The following is a 25,034-nucleotide window of genomic DNA, read 5'->3' as shown; positions in this document are numbered from 1 at the left end:
ATAGTGGAATGACTTCGTGACTAAATGAGTTTACAATTAATAGGTGAAAAGTTGGAACATAATTATAGATTATTTAAGCCCTAATTGTATATGTCCAACCGGTCCCTGATATTATGTTTATTTGGGAATCTGTGATTTAATGACTGAATTGCTATTATTATATTGTATGATATGTAACAGCCCAATTTTCAGTGATGTCAAAAAAAGTGGTTTGAGACAACTAAAATATGACAAGTGAGCTTATAAATTGTTATTTAGTATTTATGAGCCAATCATGAATTTAGGAAGGCTTATGAATTAGTGATTTGTGCTTTAGAAATATTTATTAAATTAATTAGTTTTGAAACCGAGGTATTGAGACCTCGATTTTATAAATCGAGCCTTAAATATTTTTATAAATATTTACGGAGTGTCATTGAGTTAGTATAAAAATTTCAGTTAGGAAATTTTAACGTTTTGATAGTTAATTAATTAAAAAGATCAAATTAAAAAATACATTCCCAAGACCCAGTTCTCATAAATCAGATTCATAAATATTTATTAAAATATTTACAAATTTAGTTGTGTAATTAATTAAGTTTCGGTTAAGTGAATTTGTTTGAATTAAAAGTAATTAAGTATAAGGACTAAATTGTATGTAAGGTAAAAGTTGAATTATAGATTAAAAAGTAAAGGGACCAAAAGAGCAATTATGTCAATGGTCATATTTGAGGCCGCATAACATTAAAACCATGTGTAAAATTTGATAGATATTATAATAAAATTTATTTACTTAATAATTAAGTATATATATTATATATATTATATTATGTTATATTATATTATATTATAAAACAAATAAAAAAAAAGAAAGAACAGAAACAGAGAAGCCAAAAACGAAAACAGAATAGAGAAGGAAAGAAAAAGAAAAAGAAAAAGGGAGAAAGGAGAAAGACGAAGGCCAACGATTTTCAAGGTTCCAAGGTCAATCGGTTAGTCAATTTAGTCTATTTTTCTTGTAATTTTTATGTTTTTGGAATCTTGGTATTAAATACTACCCAACCCATGTCAAAATTTTAGAAATTATTGAGTTTTTAAATGTTGTCTAAGTTGAATAATTAGAGTATTAGGGACTAAAATGATAGATTTTCAAGTTAGAAATGAAAAATGATTGAATTGTAGAATAAATTGTAAATTTTGTGTAATAAGGACAAATTGTGAAAAATTCAAAATTTAGAAATTTATGTGAAAATAGGGAGTTGAATTTAGTCTAAAGTGGAATTTGCATGAAAATAAAGAATTAAATGTGAAAAATAAAAGTTAGTCTCGGTTTAGGGACTACATTAAAATTTAGGCAAATATTAAGTAAAAATTAATTTTTCAATATGAAATTAAATTGTGTTGTATTGATGAATTTTAATTGTTTTAATTATGTAGCTAATGTCGTATTGGAATCTTCGACAAAAAAAATGGGAAAGATAAAGTTGACATGGAATAGCTCGAATTTTTAGTTTGTATTTCTATAATCCCAAACTAGTTATTAATTGTTATATTTTTTATTTAATGTATATGGTAAGTGTTAATGTGAGAATTATTGTGTTTTGCAATTGAAATGGATTGATTTAGAATGTGATGAATTTATTGAATTTATATTGATTGACTTGGTATACATATATTGAATATATATTGATTATTTGAATTGAAATGAATATTGGTTGGATTGGAAAAGTGAACTATATATTGAATGGATTAATTTTTGAATTGAAATGATTGTATGTGTAATTATGTGATTATATGAAAAACAATTGATATTGGATATTGATTGTTGTTAAAAATATATATATTGAGTTGAGATTTATGTGAATTTGTGATTAATGTGATAATTGAATATTGAATATTGGCTGTATTTGAAAATGTGGATTTAATACCGTATTAACTGTATCGGGCTAAGTCAGATATAGTTGGCATGCCATAGGATTGGAAGTGTTCAGGAATACTTTTACCACGAGTCGATGAGACACTGGGTATTAAATTAATACTTTGGATAAATTCGATGAGGTACTGGGTACCAATTTACTTCGGCAAGGCCGATGAGACAGTGGGTGTCAATCTATTACTTCGAATTATCTAATGAGGCACTGGGTGCCAGACTGGTGTGTTTTGGTTAGATCTGTGTATCCGCTAAATTCTGAGTCTTGTGAATATGGGTAAATAAGTAAATTGGCAATATGAATGATATTGGATGATTTTGAACATGAATTGTATTGAAATATTGAATTGAGTTATGAAATTGAAATGTATGAACCAATGGGTTCATAAAATGGTTATTGATATGGTGAAATGATATGTGTATCCTATTGAGAAAAATTATTTGAATATCAATTATGAGATTGAAATAGTAGAAGATGAAAATTGAAAGTGTTATAAATGACATGTTATGAAATTGATTATTTGTTGAATGATTTTTGTTATGCGAATTTAGATATATAAACATTGAAAGTTCTTATTTAATAAGTATTCAAATTATAGAAATACCACTGAGTGTATACTCAGCGTACGGTTTGTTTTTTGTGCGCAAGATAGGTTAAAGTTCGATCGTTGAATCAACATCCAAAGCCGATCCCGAACTCATTGTGGTGAAGTACATATCTTTTTGGTAATGGCATGTACCTAGGACATTTGTATTTGTCATTTTGAAAAGTGTTGCAAAATATGTTATAAAATGTTATTGAATACATATATATATATAATTTTGTGTACTATATTAAAATTATAAATAGCATGTTTTGGTATGAAAATTAGATTTGATTTGAATAAGTAATTGAACTGATTGGGATATTATATGAGAAATAATATGTTTGTTAGATAATTATGTAATGTTCATATTTGATCCGAAATATCCGGTAATGCTCTGTAACCCTGTTCCGGCGACGAATATGGGTTAAGGGGTGTTACATGATATGTGAATGTTACATGTCTATTGCCACTGTAATTCTAATAAACTATTACTGCTATTACTGCTTCTGCCCTATTAAGTACATATTAAGCATGTCTACTACTATTGTTTAACTGAATACATGTTAAGCATGTCTACTATTTATGTATTTTTCTGTTACAAGCATGTCATAATGCATTGCATGGGGTGAAATAATATGAACAGATGAAATAGCGGTAGTTTAATAATCTGCAAACACTAGTGGTTCATCCACAACTTAGTGGCGGTTTATCTGTAATCTTTTTATCTGAAAATATTAGTGGTTTACCCACAATTTTTACTGATAGTTTATCTGCAAATTAGTGGTGGTTTATCCACAACGATGTGTGTAGGGATGGATGAGTTCTTGGAAACTCTTACTGTAGTGTGTAGCAGAGTCGGGTAGGATCCTTCAGGATAAACTGAAATTGCATTGCCATTCATAAGCATGTTCATGTAAAACTGTGAATTTTGAAATATTATATTGATGTGTTAATATGAAAAACTGATACTCTGAATTGCTATACGATTGTGATTATTCTAAGAATTGTTAGTTCGTATACTTTGTCTACTGTTTTACACTGATTTTCTCATGCAGAGACTTACATTGAGGTTCTTAAAGCTCACCCCATTTAATTTCTATCTTTATAGATAATCCTCAAGGTCAAGACGCGAACTTGGCATTTGAAGGGCTCGACTCAAATAGTTTTTAAATAAAAGAATCTTAGACTTATTAATTGAAATTTCTATTATTTGGAAACTGTATTATTTTATTTGAATTGTGGCATGAGACTTAGATTTTGGGTTTATTTTTGCATGCATGGCATTTTATTTGTTTAGATTTTTGAAACTTGGATAATAAATTTATGATACATGAAATCTAGTTTTAATTAAAACTATGTCAAATATCACTTTTCCGCTACACTATTATGTAAATGACATTTGAAAAACATATAAAATTAGAAACCAATTTTTGCAAAGTAATCATTAAAATCAATCGGTTTTTTGAAAGAAATTGTAGCTTTTTTATATACACTAAGTTTTTCTACTTGAGTAAACAAATGTTTTAAAAAAGATTTTTTTTATAAGCTCTGATAGTTTTTACTAGGCCATTTCGATGCCAATGTAATCTTTCGATGTAATCTTTCGAATTCGATCATAACATCTAGGTCGAGTGAGAAAGGTTATAAGATTCAGGGCAATTTATTAAAAAAAAACCCTTTTATTTTGTTATTTACTGAAATGACCCGACTTTTTGATTATTTACCGGAAAGGACCATTTTCCCCAAAAGCGCGTCCATGTCGGCATGAAGTCAGGGGACGTGTCAGCAAAACACTTTCCTGAGGGAGCGTTTTTCCCCTTTTTTTAGGGTTATGGTTTTTGATTATTTTAGGGTTAGGGTTTAGTGGTTTAGGGTTTAAGATTTTAGTGTTTTTTAAGGGAAAATTAATTTAATTTGAGTTGAGGGTTAATTAATTAAATTAACTATGAAATTAAAAAATTAATTAAATTAGGGTTTAAGATTTTTTTATGGTTAGGGTTTTTGATTGTTTTAGGGTTAGGGTTTAGTGGTTTATGGTTTTTAGGGTTTAGGGTTTCAATGTTTTTTAAGGGCAAAATTAATTTAATTAGAGTTGAGGGTTAATTAATTAAATTAACTATGAAATTTAAAAAAAAAATCAATTAAATTAGGGTTTAGGGTTTTTAAGGTTAATGTTTTTATTGTTTTAGGGTTAAGGTTTAATGGTTTATGGTTTTTAGGGTTTAGGATTTTAATAATTTTTAAGGAAAAATTAATTTAATTAGAGTTGAGGTTAATTAATCAAATTAACTATGAAATTAAAAAATTAATTAAATTAGGGTTTAAAGTTTTTAAGGTTAGGATTTTTATTTTTTAGGGTTAGTGTTTAGTGGTTTAAGGTTTTTAATATTTAGGGTTTTAGTGTTTTTAAGAAAAAATTAATTAATTAGATTTGAGGATTAATTAATCAAATTAACTATGAAATTAAAAAATTAATTAAATTAGGGTTTAGGGTTTTTAGGGTTTATTAATTAAATTAACTATTAATTACGGAAAAAAGCTCCCATGTGGACGCTCTTTTGCTACAATAGTATCTGAAAAAATAATTTTGAAAAGATATTTCTGAACAAATAGTGTCAAAAACGCTTCAAGAAGGATGCACTGTTAGCAAAATTACGGAAAAAAATCTCCCACGTGGACCTTTTTTTGCTACAGTAGTATCTGAAAAAAAAATTTGAGAAGATATTTCTGAACAAATAGTGTCAAAAACGCTTCAAGAAGGATGCACTGTTAGCAAAATTACGGAAAAAAATCTCCCACGTGGACCTTTTTTTGCTACAGTAGTATCTGAAAAAAAAATTTGAGAAGATATTTCTGAACAAATAGTGTCAAAAACACTTCAAGAAGGATGTACTGTCAGCAAAATTACAGAAAAAAGCTCCCATATGGACACTCTTTTGCTATAGTAGTATCTGAAAAAGCCTTAGACTATAAATGAGCCAAATTTCATTCTTAGGTTGCATAAGTTATAGGAAGAGAAATTGAGGCTAAAGTAAAATAGAAACTGAAGATGAGTGAACGTATTAGTGTTGTTATTTACTATGATGGCGAGGTCTGTGACACTATAAACGGTGTTGTGTTTTTATCAGAGAGCACAACGCGACTGGTTTTTAACCAGAACATAGATTTGACAGAACTTCGTAAAAGAATTAGGCGTAAAATCTTCGGAACGGTGCCAATAAACGTTTTGTCTATTAAGTATTGATTTTGTACTTCGGTTGATCCCATGAGATATGACTCATTCGACATCAAAGGTCCTCATAGCTTGGAGGCAATGGTGTAGACTCATCTTGCTAGTGGATCACCCTATATTGAGTTAAATGTACAATTTTCATCGCCAAATGATGCATTTGCGATTTCAACATCTAATGTTGTTCGAGAGGAATACACGGCCCCTGCCTGACACTCCGTTGTCGGTGGCAAAACACAGAAGCGCTCGTGCTTGGTAGCAGTATGGAATACACAACCCCTGCATGACACTCCGTTGGTGGATGGGACATGCACCTCGGTGGGTCGATGTTTGATACTGGAAATACATACTGGGGAATGACATCAACTTCTAGTGGTTGGCAATTCACATCAGATTGGGGACGTTATGAAACATCTAGAAGAAGGGATGATGTACTCCCTACGACATCCATCGGCGAAGGGACCTCGTTCGTTACAGATGATGGTGGGTCGAATTATGAGTCCGATGTGGATCCACCTCGAGAGCCCGGCCTCGATGGTGCAGAAGTTGGATTATTTTTTGAACCGGAGCTTGTTCCAACCATACCTGAAGATGTTGAAGGGGGTTCAGATGAAGAAGAAAAAGATCTGCGATTCAGGGCGTACTCACCTTCAGCCCACATACATAATATCGATCTATCTCAAAATGATGCGTTGAAGTTTCCAGATCTACCACACAGAAGGCATGACCGTACAAGTTCGTCATTATATTCGGGTGAAATTGAAGTTGGTAGAGATTTTTCCAATAAGGATAGTTTTCTTGTTGCATTGAAACAACTTAGCATCATGAATGGGGTTAACTACAACGTGGTTAAATCCAAATCCGATAAGTTTGAGGCCAAGAGTGCAGTGCAAGACGGTACATGTTTATAGAAAATCATGGCCTTATTGAGGAAAAGGACAGACTTGTGGGAGATAAAAAAGTAAAAATGTCCACATAAATGTGTTGGCGATAAAGTATCATTAAGTGTTTAAGGTTTTCGAATAAAACTGTTATTACCTAATGTTGCATTATTTAACATACTTCGTTGATAGGTGTTTCACAAGATCATCTCAAGATGGATTCAGATATGTTAGCTAACTTAATACTACCGATGCTGAAGGCAGATTCGAAGACTTCAGTACTGGTCTTAATTGCCAATATTAGTAGCCAATTGAAGTACACGCCCTCTTACCGCAAGGTTTGGATAGCTAAGCAGAAGGCGTTGGAAAAGATGCATGGTAGGTGGGATTCTTCATATAATGAAGTGTGGCAGTGGTGTCAGGTGATGGAGAGATATGTCCCAAGTTGTATAACAGACCTTGAAACGGCACCTGTGTACTACAACGACCGATTACTCCGTGGATGCCAAGTGTTCAAGCTTCTGTTCTGGAGCTTTAAGAAATGTCGGGACGTATTTATATACTGCAAGCCTTTGGTACAAATTGACGGTACCTTTATGTATGGTAGATATACCCATCGGCTATTGCTAGCTGTGGCACAGGATGGCAGTGGGAGAATCATTCCAATCGTGTTTGCAATAACACCGGGGGAGTTAGCTGATGACTAAGATTTCTTTCTTTCTAGGTTAAGGAGGCATGTCTACCCCCAACCTAATATATGCATTATACCGGATCGGGGCACTGAAATATTAGCCTTAATTAAGCGACAAGAAAGCCAATGGCATTGTACAACCATCGGTATTGTCTAAGGCGCGTTGCGTCCAACTACTACGGGCAATATCGATCTAAAACTGAACAACGGCAAGTGACCAACATGGGTATTTAATCTCTATTAATATAATTTTGTTTGTAACATTCAATTTATTCCGAATGGAAGAGTGGTATGTAATTTTCGTTATCAACTTATATTGGCAGGGTATGAGATAAGTAAAGACCGTTTTCACGAAATGTCAGTGGTTTTGCGTTCAGTTAACGAAGAAGGCGCAGACTACCTTTATAGCATACCTTTCGAACAGTGGACACAAGCATACGACGATGGCCTACGATATGGTCATATAACCTCAAACTTGGTTGAATGCATAAATTTTGTTCTAAAAGGAACGTGTCATTTGCCGATAACAGCCGTTGTGCGAGAGACATATTTTCATTTAGCGTCACTATTTCCAAGCGGGCAGTGAGTTATAAAGGCCAAATGTAGGGAGGCCATAATTGGTACGCGAAGGTAATGCGAGAGATTAACAAGGCGAAGGCATGAGCCAACACCATGTACATAGTGTGTCACAGTCGCGACAACCTATGGTTTCGTGTAACGGAGTTTGACAGACCGAACCAAGGTATTATTGGTGAGCAATATCATATACACTTGAGAAATAGGACATGCGACTGTGGGGTGTTTGACGCACTACATTATCCATGCGCTCATGTAATTGCAGCTTGTCAGAATCTCCGTTTGGATCCCATGACGTATGTTGAACAAGTGTACAAAATAGAATACATGTACAATGTGTGGAGACACGTATTCCTACCGATCCAATATGAACGTAAGTGGTTGTCTGTATCGTTTGCTCCGTTTAAGCTGTTACCGGACAAAGAATTACGTCGCAAACCAAAGGGTCAACCTTACTCGACTAGAATACGTAATAATATGGATAGCCGAGAAGCAACGAACCAACAAAGGTTGTGCGGATGGTGTAGGAACCCAGGCCATATAACTCGATCATGTCCAAATTGAAATAGCTGATAGTTGTTGTAATAAAATTATGTTGCATTATTTATATTTTATTAAAAATATTAAAAATATTGTCGTATTCAAAATAACATTTATCTTAATAAAAATTATTGGCTAATTTAAAAAACATTTATTGTATTAAAATTAAAAAAGTAAAGTACAATTAAAATATTAAAACAACTTTTATTTTATTAATTAAAACTATATAAAAAATAAATATAAAAATAATAAAAAATATTGGCTAATTTAAAAGAACATTTATTTTAATAAAATTAAAAAAGTAAAGTACAATTAAAATATTAAAAACAACTTTTATTTTATTAATTAAAACTATATAAAATAAATATAAAAAATAAAAATATTGGCTAATTTAAAAGAACATTTATTTTAATAAAATTAAAAAAGTAAAGTACAATTAAAATATTAAAAACAACTTTTATTTCATTATATGAAACTATATAAAAAAGTTTCTACAAATATATTAAAAAAATCAATGTTGGTGCCAGTTGAAATCAGTGCCACATGGGGGTCGTCGACGGTTACGCGCTAGATTCCTCCTTGGTTCAGCTTCCGGCGAGGGTTATGGTTGCTCCGGTGGGGATTGTGGTTCTTCCAGCAGGGGATCTGCTTGTGGGTGTTGAGAGGATGACCTACCTTGATAGAATTATGAATCCGGAGGTGTTTGGATCACCCATGGTGGAGGTGTTTGAATCCAATAAGGCAATGGGGAATGGTAAAAAGAAAAGCTCTCTGACGACCTCTCGTGCGATCCCTCATGCCGCGGTGGCCTATTGATCGGCAGTTGACTCGGAGTAATTGGGAATAGAAATGAACCAGGCCATGCATTCCAACCTGTCATAGAATTGGGAAAGGGAAACATAAAAGGGTTAGAATACATATAAGGGCTAGGATACGCACCTGGCATAATCTGAAAAGGTTATGACATGGGTGTCGTTGGTTGAAGTGTTGGGCCAGATGGCTGTATGGGCACTATTGATGGGCCCGGTGATTGTGTGGGCGCTATTGTTGGGCCTGTGTCATCATCCCTTCTTCTTGGATTTAAAGGGCCTCGTCGTTCCCTTTGCACACGAATTTTTCGTCGCCTCTCCTCTTTCGACAGTAAATATGGTTTGCCATGGATCCTAAACCATGGCATGTATGTCAGCACGCATGCTAACTCAGGAACAATGATGGGTTCCCGAGTAGGTATATAGTCATACCGATTTTCCCACATTTCAATATATTCTGACCAGTGTCTCGGCCAATCCGTATTCAATAGCCGTAAGTCGACTTTGTGCTTATCATCGAGCACCTCAAGTTCTACAGGAATCGGTTGTCGGAATCTAAATTACCACAATACCCTATCTGACTGGTGCATCTCCACGATAGCATAGTTGACCAATGGGACCTTTATATGCCAAATGTTTGGATTTTGAAAAAATTCATCCGGAATTACTGCCCAAATTGCCGGATCCTCGTATGGTGTCCATTGAAACTATATGAACATGATAAAAATATTAGTTATATAGGTAATGCTAAATACGAAACAACTATTTTATTATGTATATATATTTTATTTTAATACTTACTTGTGCTTCCGACCGTTGGTCTAATGGAAGCCATATATCTTCAAGAGATGTGGGTATTCCAACATAACTCGCTGAATGGTTCCATCTAATTAAATAATTTTTTAGCATACAATTATATTTTAAATCTACGTAATAATTGTAAAATCTAATAGAAAATTTACCTCGTTATTAGTGGGAATGTATATGGATGGTTCACTTGAGGACGTAAAAATGGAAAGCGAAATCGTGCCCATAATTGCAGTAGTAATAGGCATCCTCCGATTTCGGCTTTATTCGGTCGCGTTACCCCGCACATCTCCCAGTACAATGTTGCTAACACAGCAAACCCCCAACTTAATTCACCTGCTGCTCTAAAATCAATGAGTTTCAGCAGTCATCTGAGATGTACGCAGTTTCGTGACAAGTTCGGCATCAGATAACCTCCAATCATCTCAAGAATGTATGCCCGAGCATACCATATTCTTTCTAATTCAGTCGAATCATTATCCGGCTCCGGAAATATGTCTTGTAACCAGCCCATCTCGATCCGGCCTCTGTTAATATTATCTGGAATAACACCCAAAAGCTCGTAGAATACGGCCCCCCAATCAGCAGATTGAGCAGACCCGGTGACTGCGTACCCATCAACCAGCAATCCCAATTGCAATTGCACGTCTTCCAGAGTGATAGTACACTCTTTGCATGGAAGATGGAAAGTGTGCGTCTCGGGTCTCCACCTCTCTATCAATGCACTGATTAGTTTCGGGTCCAACTTGCACCCTCAGCCGATCGTGGCCACGTGCCAAAAACCCGCTTCCCGTAGGTAATTCTCTATCAATGGCGATGGAGGACCAGACATATTACGGATATAGCATTGCAACACCCGATCTACAGACTTTTATAAAAAATTATAAAATAAATATTAATTAAAATTGCATAAATGAAAAAAAAATACTATTAAAAAATAATTAAACTTATCACTCACCATTGTCATTTGATAGACGGAGATATGTTTCGTATCGAGACGAATTAATTCTCCGGCCATTGCTAACACGATCGAATATTTTTTGTAATTTAAAAAATAAAACTAATTCAAAAAAATTTTAATAGAGCTTTTTTGCAAAAATTAGAAACAGCTTTAACAAAAATTGAGAGAAATTTGAGAGAATTTAGAAAGAATTTAGAGAGAATTGTGAGAGGATTATTATGTGAAAAAATGAAAAGGGGGAGGGACCTTTTATATATATTTTTTTGACCATTGGAGTTTGGAATTCAAACGGTTATGTGACCGTTGGGAGCAAAACGCTTCCCTAGGGGAGCGTTTTTTGACATCGCCCCGACTTAAGCGGCCGACGTGGACGCGCTTTTAGGGAAAATGGTCCTTTCCGGTAAATAATAAAAAAGTTGGGCCATTTCAATAAATAATGAAATAAAAAGGATTTTTTTAATAAATTGCCCTAAGATTCATAATAATATAAGAATTTTTATTTAATTTCTCATACTTTGATTATAAAAAGGTACCAAATATGTTTTCATTATTGAAAAAGAAATTGTTTTATTTTCATAAACCAAACAGTGTACCAAATATTCACCCCAAATAATAAATATGAAATTCTCAATATTACCTTCTTTTTAAATAGCTCTTAAATATAAATCTATTATCTTGGTTTAGATCCATATTAATATATTATTTTATTTCTCATATTTCGAGTATAAAAAAGGTACCAAATATGTTTTCATTACTGAAATAGAAATTGTTTTATTTTCATAAACCAAACAGGCTTCCCATTTTCCATTCTTCATCAAATCTATAACAAATAAAATGCAATCACAAATTAGTCCAATAATATATAAGATGAACAAAATATATAAAAAAACATATATAATAAGAAAGTCCATATAACCTCATCAAAACTAATGAAAAATTAGGTCTAAATCCTAAAATCAAATAAAATAAGAAACAAATAACTATTAAAATCTTGATTAAAATTTCTAAATAAACAGTTAAATATATATGGTGAAATAATTAATACTTATATTTTTAAAACCTCACCTTACCACCAAATAAAGGAAAATAATAACTATAGGAATGTTAAAAAATATTTCCAAATAAACACTAAATATATATGGTGAAATAATTAATACTGATATCTTTTAAAATCTTATCTTGCCAAATATAGGAGATATTATTTCAAAAGCAACTATAAATTCGATAATAATTTTTAGAAGCATTCACACAATTAAATACTTAGCAAAACACAAAATTAAAAAAAATCATGAAGAAGTATATTGCCATTCCCATTCTTTGCACTCTTCTTTTGCTAGCTTTACTTTCTCCATCCAAAGGTATTTTTATTATTCTACAATTAAAAATAATGAGATGAATTAATTATTCCACATTCTAGAATAAAAGATAAGTATATTTAAATTCAATATTTTAGAAATGAAATTGATCAACATAAATAAAACCAAAACAAATAAATTTTTCTTTTTTAGAGTGTTTGTGTTCATTGTCGTTATGTTGTTGATGTTATTAGGTGTTGTATTTTGTTTGTCTTTTGTTTCACTAACCCTTCTGTTAGTTCTCTTTTGGGATTTTAATAAAATATTACTTTGGGCGAGAAAAAAATGGATGATAAAATTTAATTGTTTTGTGATTTTGTTGATGAAATTTAGTGGAATATGCTTTGTAGGGGATCTTAAGTTTTGCCCAACAACAATGCAAATATCAGGACCATGTGGTCCCAATGGAGCTTTCGAATGTTTTGAAGCCATTAATGCAAAGTATGGAGCTTCCGCAATGGCGCAAAGGTGTTCTTGTAAAGATTTGTCTGCTAATGAACATCTCTGTCAATGTTATATTGTTTGTCAATAATTGTAATTTTCTTTGTCAATAATTGTAATTCTCTTTGAACCTCACTTACGAGTTGCCATAATAAAATAAGTACTACAACTTTAAAATACTTTTACTCGGTTTTATCATCCAATGCCTTTTAACCAATATTTAAAAATAATTCACAAAAATATTGTATTAAATACAACAGTAAAATAAATAATAACAGAATTAAGCTATAAATATGACCTACTTTTAGAGTTTGTATTTATGACATTAATAATGTTTAAATTTATAAATTATCAGTGAATTAAATTAATAAATAATTTATAATATATAATTTAAATAAAAATGATTAAGCTATTCAACCAATTAATATTAAGTCGACTGGTTTAGTGTGACACCCCAAAATCTTGAGGGTTAATTAAAATAATTAATTAAGAAATGAATTAGGCTTGATGATTAAGTAGTTAGTGCACCTCCTTGATGTCTTAGGTTTAAGCCACTCCTCTTATATTTTTGTCTTTTTAATTGCAAGAAACTAGTATAAAAACCACACTAAAATATATATTGTTAGGAGTAGAAACTAAACAAGAAATAGGCCTAGGCCTAACAGTTACACTCTTGCTTCTCCCCCCTTGCATACCTAAGTTCAAATAGCCCAAATTCCCCTCTGTTCCCTTTTATTTTTGGCAGTAAGGGTAAATTAACATGCAACCCCCTAAAGTTTGAAAACTCTAAGTATTTAGCCCTTTTTCCTAATTACATTTGAAGTCTTGCTTTCTTTTCCAAATCAGTTGTACATAGATTATTAATAGTTTAATAAACTAACCAATAATAACAAATATCCTCTCCTAGGATAGATGACCTATTTGATCAATTCTGAGGTGCAATAGTGTTTTCCAAGATAGATTTAAGGTCGAGGTACTATCAACTAAATTTAAAGAAGGCAGATGTCCCCAAAACCGCATTCAGGACCCGATATGGCCACTATGAATTCCTTGTAATTCCTTCTGATTTAACCAATGCTTCGGTCGCCTTCATGGACTTAATGAACTGAGTGTTCCTACCCTTCTTTGATCAGGTAGTCGTTACGTTCATCGACGACATCTTATTTTATTCTAAAACCGAAATCAACCATGACAAACACCTTAGGAAAATCTTCCAAAATATTCGAGAAAAGAAATTATATGCCAAACTAGGTAAATGAGTATTCTAACTTAAGGAAGTTATGTTTCTAGGACATGTGGTACCCGTAAAGGGTATTCGAGTAAATCTGAAAAAGATATAGGCTATCCTAGAATGGAAACAACCAAAAAATGTTTCTGAAATTTGAAGTTTCATGGGTTTAGTTGGGTACTACAATATACTCATTGAAGGGTTCTCCTTGATAGCCGCGCCACTAACTAAGTTGTTAAGGAAGAATGTCCCGTTTAAGTGGAAGGATGATCAATAAGCAAGCTTTGATAAGCTAAAGGTTGTGTTAACCCAAGCTCCCATGTTAACGCAATGGTTCGCATGCAAAATACATTAGAGTTCACAACCATGCGAAACATTAATTTCAAGAACTTAAAAATATTTATAGGTTTGCAACACACTTAAGCACTTCGTATAACATTAAAACATAGCTCGCATACCTTAACAACATAAGGGGTCATAGATTAGCAAACAAACATAATCTCACGTATTATTATAGGCTCGCATAAAAACATGAGGTCGCACAAAAACATGTGTTTGCAAGATCCAACAGTTCACATGCATATAAATCAAACCTAAAAAAAAAACACTATGGCTATCTAAACTCTTTAAAGGCTCATACACCCTAGTTTCACCAAGTAATAGACTTTACAAACAAAATAAACATGCATGCAAAATATTATCACATATAAGTAGGGTTCGCATAAAAACATGGGTTCGCAAAGCTAAGGATATGCATGTAATAAAACTAACATAATAGGGATACGCAAGTAAATATAACTTGTAATAACCAATGTTTCGCATGTAAATAATGCAACACTACAAGGACACACAATTAATTTAAGCAACATATAGGGATCGCTTGACAAAAAGCAACATGGATGAATATCATTAATTTATTAATTATAAAACAAAAGGCAAAATCCATAACATGGTTCGTAAAAATAAAATAACTTAACAACAGAGCATAATGTACTTTTATAATTAAGAAAATTATTTGATAATCAATTTAACACTATACCTATCGTACAACATAGCATAGACTTATCGCTCATTTCTTTGGTTCACCTGTATCAGTCAGGTGTCTTGCCAAATCATCGACCTCACCTATGCCATCCACAATCTACTTATCTGAGAAGTAAGGGACGAGTGGGTGAGTTCAAGGAGAACTCAATGAATAATTAGAAACCATTAGGTTATGTTTAGAAATAATATTTGAAGAAAATATAAAAAAAGTTTAGTTAAAAAATGATTTGCATACTAGGTTCATAGGTGAGGATGTGAGACCCAATTCACATTTGAAAAACATATTTTAGCGAAACAATACTTACAAATCCATTCTTTTTAAAACTTGCTTTGAGAAGCGGGCTCGCATTAAAATCTTATGAGACCATATTTCTTTTTAAAATCAAATTTGAATTTGAGTTTATAATAGAGACACAAGACTAGCTCACACATAATAGAAATCACAAACAGAGTCGACCTTAGTCACATGATTGGTTCGTCAAATAGAAGATTTGTCTCGTTGAATAAGTTAAATCCAACCTGCTCACAATAAGTACGTAGAATGAGACATATCACAAATCTCACAAAAGCCCATGCTCTCAATGAGCACGCAGAGTAAGGCTCACAAAAGCTCATGCTCTCAAAGAACACGCAGAGTGAGACTTAACATGGATGAGTACTCACACTATTGGTATACTTTTTGGAAGGCTCACTAAGGAGCTCACTAAATAGAAAGCTCGTACTAAGGCAAAGCTAAATAGAGAGCTCACACAAAGTAGAGCCAAACAGAGAGCTCGCACAAAATGAACTTAGTAGAGAGCTTGCATAAAGTAGAGCCAAACAAAGAGCTCACACAAAGCGAACTTAACATAAGCTTGCATAAATTTGTGCTTTAAAATAATCCAAAATTGTGTCTCGAAAATAGGTTTTCGTAGCTTCAAAAACAAAGTATTAGTGGTCTTTCAAAAATCTTACCTTTAAAACTTTTTTTTTTAAATCAGAGTTATTTTTAGAAATGTCATAACGAATTATCATATCCCGAACATAATCGAAATTATCTCAGACCGCTCACACTTTTGAAAACTTAGTAAAAAACATATCATAATGGAACTTGATCACTCACAAAAAACAAAAAACTTAAACGATTTTGGCTTTGCCTTTATCCCTGCTAGAAGAAGGTTTGGTTGGTTTACAACAGAAAAATATATTACTAATAGAACATTTAGAATTCACACATACATACGAACCTATATCTAAGAACAACCAACCTTAACAAGACAAGGACTTAACCGAATTACTACGAACAGAATTTCAAAATAGAAACTTGACGATAGAATATTCAGTGAAGATTTTCACTGAATCAAATGTCTTATTTATAGACCTAAGAGTCCTAGATACCTTTGGATACTTTATCTTATTTAGGAAAGACATTACTTACATGTAAAGTATTCCTAAATACACTAATTAACTTTTTCCTAATTAGAGCCTGAGTGTATCTTTGACCGTGAACCGGATTCGCACTTTGACTGGCGAACATAATTCGTAACTTACCTGGAGAACATAGACTGGCGAATCCCTAGCTTGCCAACACATTAGTGAACTTTCTTCACAGTGAAACCAGTGATCCTCTTATCACTTCATTTGTTTTACATTGGTGCTCAGCAAACACCCTTGCTGAAACTTTATTGGTGAACACCTAATTTTCCTGAAACTTAGCGAACACCCAATTTGCTCCATTTTTGGCAATCCCAATTCACTGGAACACTGGTGAACATTACTCTACATGGCCAAAAACTTTCTGCCCCGATTTCGAATTGTGACAAAGAGCCTGAAGGGAAGATAAGATTAATTCAGGATAGACTGAAAATGGCTTCAAATAGGCAGAAGTTGTATACGGACTTAAAAAGAAAAGACATTGAATACAATGTTGGAGATTAAACGTTCTTGAAAGTATCTCCATGGCAAAAATTTTTGAGGTTTGAACGAAAGGGCAAAGTAAGTCTTAAGTTCATTGGACCTTATAAAATCCTTAAGAGAGTCGATCCAATAGTGTATCAATTAGAATTACCTCCAGAGGAAGACCAAATTCATGACGTCTTCCATGTCTCCATGTTGAGACGATACTGATTTGATCATCCCCATATCGTCCCAATAGAAGAGATTGAAGTAAGATTGGATTTATCCTTTGAGGAGGAACCTGTACAAATTTTAGATCATGAGGTAAAGGTTCTTAGAAGGAATCAAATCCCTCTTGTGAAAGTTCTATGGCAGAACCATGGCATGAAAGAAGCTACATAGAAACCGAAAGAGATGTTCCGTCAATAATATCCTTATCTGTTCGAACCAGGTAAATTTTGAGGACAAAATTTCTTTAAGAAGGAAGAGTTGTAACGCCCTACAATATATAGTTTAATTGAAATAATCAACCAAGAAATGAATTAGACTTGATGGTTAAGTATTTAGTGCACTTCCTAGAGGTCTTAGGTTCAAGTCATTCATCTCTCATTTCTTTTCTTTTTAGTTTCAACAAACTAGGATAAAAACCACACTAAAATATATATTGTTATAAGTAAAAAGTAAACAAAAAATAGGCCTAGGCCTAATAGTTATATGTTTGCTTCTCCCTCATTGCATACCCTAGTTCAAGCCATCCAAACCCCCATCTATTCTCTTTTATTTTTGGTAGCAAGGGTAAATTACCATGCAACACCTAAAGTTTGAAAACTCTAGGTATTTAGCCCTTTTCCTAATTACATTTAAAGTCTTGTTTTCTTTTCCAAACCAAACAAAATTGTGCTTTATTTTCCCTATTTCTTCACCCTTTTCTTTTTTATCTTCTTATTAACATAATATTTTTTTCCATTGCTGGAATTATTTTTGCCTTCCGAATCAAAATCAATTCTGTACAAATCATATTTCCTATCGGTTGTCGATTTCACCATTGATAGCATCTATTTCTTTTTATCAAAGGTTCGATAAGTACATTCGTTTCAATTTGTAAAACTCGTAAATTCCATAATAACTCCGATCAAAGCTAATATTTTTAATTTGATTATGAACTATTGCGATTCTTTTCAAAATCTTCCATTAATCTTGATTGACTCTTGATACCCAATGTTAACTCGTGTATAAATATCATTTGAAGGACCCGTTTTAGGTGCATCGGATCAGATTTAATCGTGAGGGGATGTTGTTTGAGCTTCCAGAGAAAGGTGTGTTTTCTTTTACAAGTGAATCAGGGCAAACAGTGTTTAGGAATAGAGCCAGATAGTCTCCTACACAGGCATGTAGACCAAACAACGGCCCCTTACACAGCCATATGTCTTGGAAACCCTAGGCTAGTTCGAATTTCACACGACCAGGAACCCTTCACACAGTCGTGTCTCCCCTGTAGGTTAATTTTTACATTTTCCATACAAACAGGGTCTGTTACATGGCCATGTGACCCTGCTTTATAATATTTCCCATAATTTTATGATTTGTTTAGTTTAGTCCTTGAATAGCCTCTGAAGTGTTTTCAAAGTTTTATTTCTCTCAATTGAACACCTGATAATATGAGTACTGGAATTCATGATTTGAATGTATGAAGTATTATTATATATGCATGATATGTGAATAACATATGCATGTTGCATCTATCTTAAGGATTGTATGCTCAGCATGCCATATGTTACTGTTAAACCAAACACATGATAAAGCATGTCTCTTACTGTTGAATTGATTTATGATAAGCATATTAATTGCTACCATATTGAACTATTATAAACATATTAATTGTTATCTTATTGATCTGTTATAAGCATATTAAATGCTATCGAATTGATATGCTATAAGCATGTTACATTGCATTGCATGAGGTGGGAAGATATGTACGGAGAAAGATTGGCAGTTTATCTACAAATTTGTCGTGTATCCACAGCTAGAGGCAGATTCTATCTGCGGGATATTTGTTATGTTTTCATAGCCAGAGGAAAATTTTATCTGTGAGAGTTTTGTTGTACAACCACAACTAGATGCAAAATCTATCTATGAGATTTTGTTTTCTATCCACAGTCATTGGCAGTTTATCTACAAAGCATTGGTGGTTAAACCAAAACCCTGTGTGTAGGTGTTTAAAGTTCAGAGGAACTCCCACTGTGGTGTGTAGCAAAGTTGGGTAGGACCTTTATTTTGATATATTAAAATTGTATTGCCATACACAAACATGTGTATACAAAAACTGTGAACACTGAATTGATAATTATGGTGCTCACTCTATGTTTTGTTATTTAGTATGTTTTATCGACTATTTGCACTAATTTTCTTGTGATGAAACTCACACTAAGCTTCATAGCTCACTCTCCTTTTTATTTTCGTCTCTACAGATAACCACCAGGTTATGACGTGGACACGGCATTCGAAAGGTCTTGGCTCAGAACGTTTTTTATTCATTATTTAATTAAAGTATTTTAGGTTTATAATATGTATTATCAGTGATTCAGATATTGTACTATTTTATTATTGAACTGTGGCATGAGACTTGGGATTTGTTTTTTTTATATAGCACGCATGACATTTATTTGATTTTAGGATATCTACATATGGATATAAATTAATTATGCATGAACTCCTATTTTTATTAAAACTAAATTAGATATCACTTTTTCCTCTACTAAAATTTAAATAAAGTTTGTGTAACGAATAAATAAAAAATTAACTAAGTTTTCTTCTAAGATAAAACGAATGGTTAAATTTGATTGTTTTGTAAAACTTCGAAAGTATTAGGCCATTTCAGTGGCCGATGTAATCTCCCGAATTCGGACTTAAAATCTAGACCAAGTTGCGGAAGTTACATTTATATTAGTTAAAATTTATAGAGATAAATTTTATCTTTTTGAAGTTTTTTTAAGTGTAAATATTTAAAAAATTAAATCACAATAATTAACAAAGAAAAACATCCATCATACTCTCACATAAAGTTAATGTCTTTCATGATGATCACTAATTTAAGAAGTTGAACGTAACCCACATAACAATGTTGTAATGATATAGCAATTTAGCAATAGCAATAGAAAAGGCCATTCATGTTCATAGTTTTTTTTAAAGGTAACTTCATTAATTCATTCAATGAATGGAACCATACAATTCAGAGAGAAAAAAAATAACAAACACTCGACGTAGATGGTGAAGGACAAACTTCATCAACATAACAAAGGCTTTAGCCTCAACATTAATAGAATATTATGACACGTTGACAAATGGCTTTGTCACAATTCAAGCATGACATATCTGGAGTGATTTCAAGCACTTAATACGATAATGAGATCAACCCCGGATGGTCCAAAGTAGCGAGCCAAAATAGACAAAAGAATCGAGCAGTCACCAAACTAGAGAGGATGACAACAAATCATCCCTAAATAACTTGTAAAACTAAAATTACATTCATAAGAAAGACTAAAAAACATGCTACAAGAGCAAACAAAAACTTCTAAAACTAAAGACTTATTAAACAAAGGAAAAATAAATAAAAATATATATAAAACTTAAGACGACACGGGTCCAAATCGACACGTGAAATCATTTATTATTTTGAAATACTTTCAAACCAGAAACAAATTAAGAATTTGACGAAGAGTCACTCACTTTCCAAGAAAAACTACTTGTGGCCGGTGGAGTTTTAGCGAACAACAGACGCCGTCATTTGTCTATCACAACTTGTGAAGACAACAAAGATACCCACAAAATATATCTGCAAACTGAAAAGAGAGAAGACATGTGTAGTAATAAGAAGAAAGAAAGAAAGGGTTTATGGGAGAGGAAAAAGATGGGCAATAGCCAGCCCAAAAGCTGACACCACCGCTAAGCAAAACAAAAGATAAGAAGCAAACGGCTTGGAGAAAAAAAGAGAAATTTTTTTTAGGGTTTTTTCTTTCGTTCATGTTCATAGTTAAATGCTAAATGTTAAGCATGTTGTTTTAATAATATTTAGTGAATTTAATGTTTTAATAACTAAATTATTAATTTTTGTTTAACCAATTCGATTATCAATTCAAAAATAATTAAATAATAATTAAACTTTGAAAAATATTTAAAATCTTATTAATGGATTTTTTGTCTTGATTCTCAATTTTTATCAAATAATAAATTTTAATATATAAAATTGATTTACATTGGACCGTTTTCTGGCTATATATCTATACTAGTTTTTAATCTCATGTGCTGCACAGATTAAGTTGTATATATTAATTTTATATTTTATATTTATCGGTTAACTTTTTTTTACAAAATTTGTAACATTTTCAGTAATATCATGATTGAGAAAATAAAAATAAAATAAATGCTTAATTTTAAAATTATGATAATATGTATTATCATGGATATCAATTAAGAAAAAATTTAATATTTAAAATAATTTTAATTAATTACAATATTATTTAAAAATAATATTTATTTAAAAATATTTTAATATTATTCATTGCAAAGTTTATTTACCAATTCCTACTTATGATGTGTATTTATTTACTTAATTATAATTAATTATTTAAATTAAGTTAAATATTTTAAATTAATTCATATTATTTTAATAAAATAATTATTACAACATGTAATATTTTATATAAATGCCGTTACATTACATTTACAATATTGACTTACTATTTAAGTTTAACATTATTACAATAAGATTTAATGAAAAATTGAACAAAATTTAAAAATTTTAAATGTCCAAAATAAGAATTAAAAATATTTAACAAATTAATAATATTTTTTCAATGTAATTATATATATAAGATAAAAAAGATATGGAGAACAATTAAAGATAAAAGTTTGTTGACTAAATTTATTAATGTAATTGAAAGCTAATTTGGAAGACAACAGACAATAAGTCTATTGAGTAATTTTAAGTGTGTCCCATTAAAGGAAATATTCAAGTATTTATACATATTATCACTGTTCATAACTTAACCCCATTATTCATAGGATTGACACTCTGGGTAGGCCTCGAGTATGTTGGACATGTGTATCATTCCAAGTCGCATGTTGGAGTTTGCGGTCCCTTCCATGTGAACTCCTTAGATGTATGCGAGTTAGGACCGCAAACTCACTTCAACTCTTGCAAGCTAATACCACAAGCTCTCCAACTGTCCTCTCGTTGTACGTCTTGTGTGCATCCATTTAGTAGGGTTTGGCCGGGTCATAGGTCGGCGACCCAAAGATTATCTAGGTCTGGGGCTGGTGACTACTATTGTATGACAAAGTCATAAAACATAATAATTTAATGTAACATAATTGTTAGATTACTACATTTTAAGCTCTTTCATAAGATAAAAGTTTCGTTTAGTCTGATTTATACACTTGTATGAACATTGTACATATTCTTTACGATAGAAATTGAGTAGGGTTTTGTGTCAACAATATTCAAGCTCAATTTGGTTGTATTTGTAACTTCCATTTTGTAGTATGAATTTTAAAAAGCTATTCCATTACCGCGACAAACACACATTAATATAATTTTTTCATGCAATTGTTGTTTTTTTTCATATTTGACCATAGTCTTGCATTATCAATAAAACAAAGTAGAATACATATAATAAGAATGTGGTGAATTTACAATAGAAGTAAAATAACCACCTTTAAATAATGTATATTGAACACAAAAGGAATTAAATGACTCAAAATAATAAGGTAAAAATATGAATTGAGCAAGTTAAAATTATATTTTGAATATTATAAGTTATAGATCCATGTTTTATTAGATCAAGTTATATTTTAATTATTGACTCAAATGTAATTTAGTTAAACGGAATTTATGGAAATATGAATTATAAAAATAATATATTTTTAAATGTTGAGGTGAAAGAAAAGTGACAAAATAGATAAGTGTTCTTTTTTAAAATTAGTTATGTAATACACCTTCTTAATTTAATATTATGATTGGATTATGTGTAAAACATGTAGAAGATGAATAATTTATTTTTATATTGTATTGAATTGATTCAAAAGATAATTTAATAATTTAGTTAGAAATTTTAAATAATAAAAGTTCATAAAATTTACTTGTTTACAACGAAATTATCAAAAAGAAAGAAAGAAATTGTAGTATAAATACAAATTTTGTTGCATAATAAAATTTTAATAATATGAAAATGTTAAATATAAAAATCAAATAATAGCATTAATTAATTTATATTGTACAGACATTGAATGCAATTTAATGGGTATGTATTTCTTTAACCACATGCTACTTAAAATATATGTTATTAATTTATTAAAATGCCTAAAAGAGTGATAAAAATTATCAGTATATCGAAATTTTCATGTTTGCACTCAAATTCTATGATAATTTTTATCTTCTGCGATGTATTAATTTCTTAATTTATTATTTTTAAATATATTTGAAATTTGTAATGTTTGAAAAATAACCAAAATCATATATTTCAGCACTGCACCACACTTATTGTTAAATATAAATGAGTCAATATTTTATAATCCTTTTTTAAAATATTAATATGCTCCCCTGATAGCAACAAGTGCATCCTTGCCGGCACGAATTGGACAGACATCTGCTTCTAAGGAAAGTAATCTTTGGTTCATCTCCTCTAACCTAGGTCCAGCCTTTTCAAGAGCAAATATTAAGGTTCTCGATTTCTCTAAGCTAAGCTTCAGTGACTTTCTAGCAGCTATCAAATTATCTATATAAAAATTGTTCTTGCAGTCGTTATCAAATGCAGATTGGTCATCTTAATCCTCGAAGAAAAATCCTAATCAAGGATTGCTTGCAACTTCTTTTTCTTCTTCTTTTTTTCCCTGTCGTTGTGCTCTTCTTTTCTCTTTTCTGATGGTGATTTTTCAAAACTCAACTATTGTTTCTTTTTAAACATGAGATGATATGGGTTTTAGGATAAATTTTTGTATTCTATTTTCATAAAAAAATATATTTTTATTCCATCTAGGTATTTAAATTGGCATTTAAAATTTATTTAGACAGCTACATAGAACTACCATTAGAGAGGTAATTGAGCTTAATAGTAAAGTAACTACTTCATAACAAAATGATAACGTAAGCGACTAAAATGTAACATTTCAAATATATATAATAAAAATATAATTTAAAGAAAAAATAATTATTTTATAGTTTATCCTTTTATTTTTTATTTTTATTTTTTAATATGGTTAGAAGTTACGAAATCCTATAAATTTCAATGTAACCTTCGGTTTTGAATTTTAATTATGCACAAAATGAGGACATTTACAATGCAATATGTTTATGTTTGGTTTAAACAAAATGGAAATATTTATGTAATTGCCTCTTTTGTATTTAATTCTATATAAAATTGAAGAAAATAAATCGTGCGGTAAAACTATGTGTATTAATAGATTAAAAAATTAAATAAATTGTACTGTTAAAATAGAAAACACTTTATAAGTGTAGCGACGTAAAAATTTTAGCTTAGCTTGGTCGCTAATTGTGGCGATTTATTGAAAAAAAGTTTGAAATTTGACGTTTGATTTTTGAAATAAACAGGGAGTCGCCACCAATCCTTTTTCCTAGGTGTGATCGGACACCTATTAGATCTCTTATTAAAACAAATAAAAGGCTAAGTTTAGATCTACGTTAAAATCCAGAGAAAATTTAGGGTTCGGGAGTTGATTCTGCGAGGAAGGTATTAGCACCCTCATGACGCCCAAAATTAGTATCTTATTAAACACATGTTGTCTTGATTTTTAAAATACGAATTCAATTTGACATTTAAGTGTGATCCGATTGAAGGAAATGAGAAGTTGCAAGTTTTTTATTTTTTAGAAGGACGTCCTGTTTTTAACACGAGCCGATTAATTTCACCCAACATAGCGTTGAAATCGATGACTTAATGTTAAAATTGGTACATTGCATTATTCTTAAAATTAAAATGTAAAAAGTTTTTAAAATGATAGTAAAAAATCCATGAATATTATTGTCAAAAAAATGCGAACAATGATGTGAATAATAAAATATATAAAATATAAAATATTAAAATAT

At 31.3% G+C, this 25,034-nt stretch overlaps 2 long non-coding RNA genes across 2 annotated transcripts; both read left to right on the top strand.

The window, feature by feature from the left end:
• The first annotated feature begins 854 nt into the window (after nt 1-854).
• LOC128286579 (uncharacterized) lies at nt 855-3,849 on the top strand. The gene is made up of 3 exons (XR_008277192.1): nt 855-971; nt 2,563-2,635; nt 3,605-3,849. It is a non-coding gene; the product is annotated as an uncharacterized LOC128286579 (long non-coding RNA).
• Nucleotides 3,850-12,225: 8,376 nt separating this feature from the next.
• On the top strand, nt 12,226-12,965 carry LOC108463624 (uncharacterized). Its single transcript, XR_001868102.2, has 2 exons — nt 12,226-12,348; nt 12,696-12,965. It is a non-coding gene; the product is annotated as an uncharacterized LOC108463624 (long non-coding RNA).
• Nucleotides 12,966-25,034: the final 12,069 nt, after the last annotated feature.

Source organism: Gossypium arboreum, chromosome 13 (assembly GCF_025698485.1).
Source record: "Gossypium arboreum isolate Shixiya-1 chromosome 13, ASM2569848v2, whole genome shotgun sequence".
Taxonomy (NCBI): Eukaryota; Viridiplantae; Streptophyta; class Magnoliopsida; order Malvales; family Malvaceae; genus Gossypium; species Gossypium arboreum.
The sequence above is the reverse complement of the archived record's forward strand: the minus strand, read 5'-3'. Positions and strand labels throughout refer to the sequence as shown.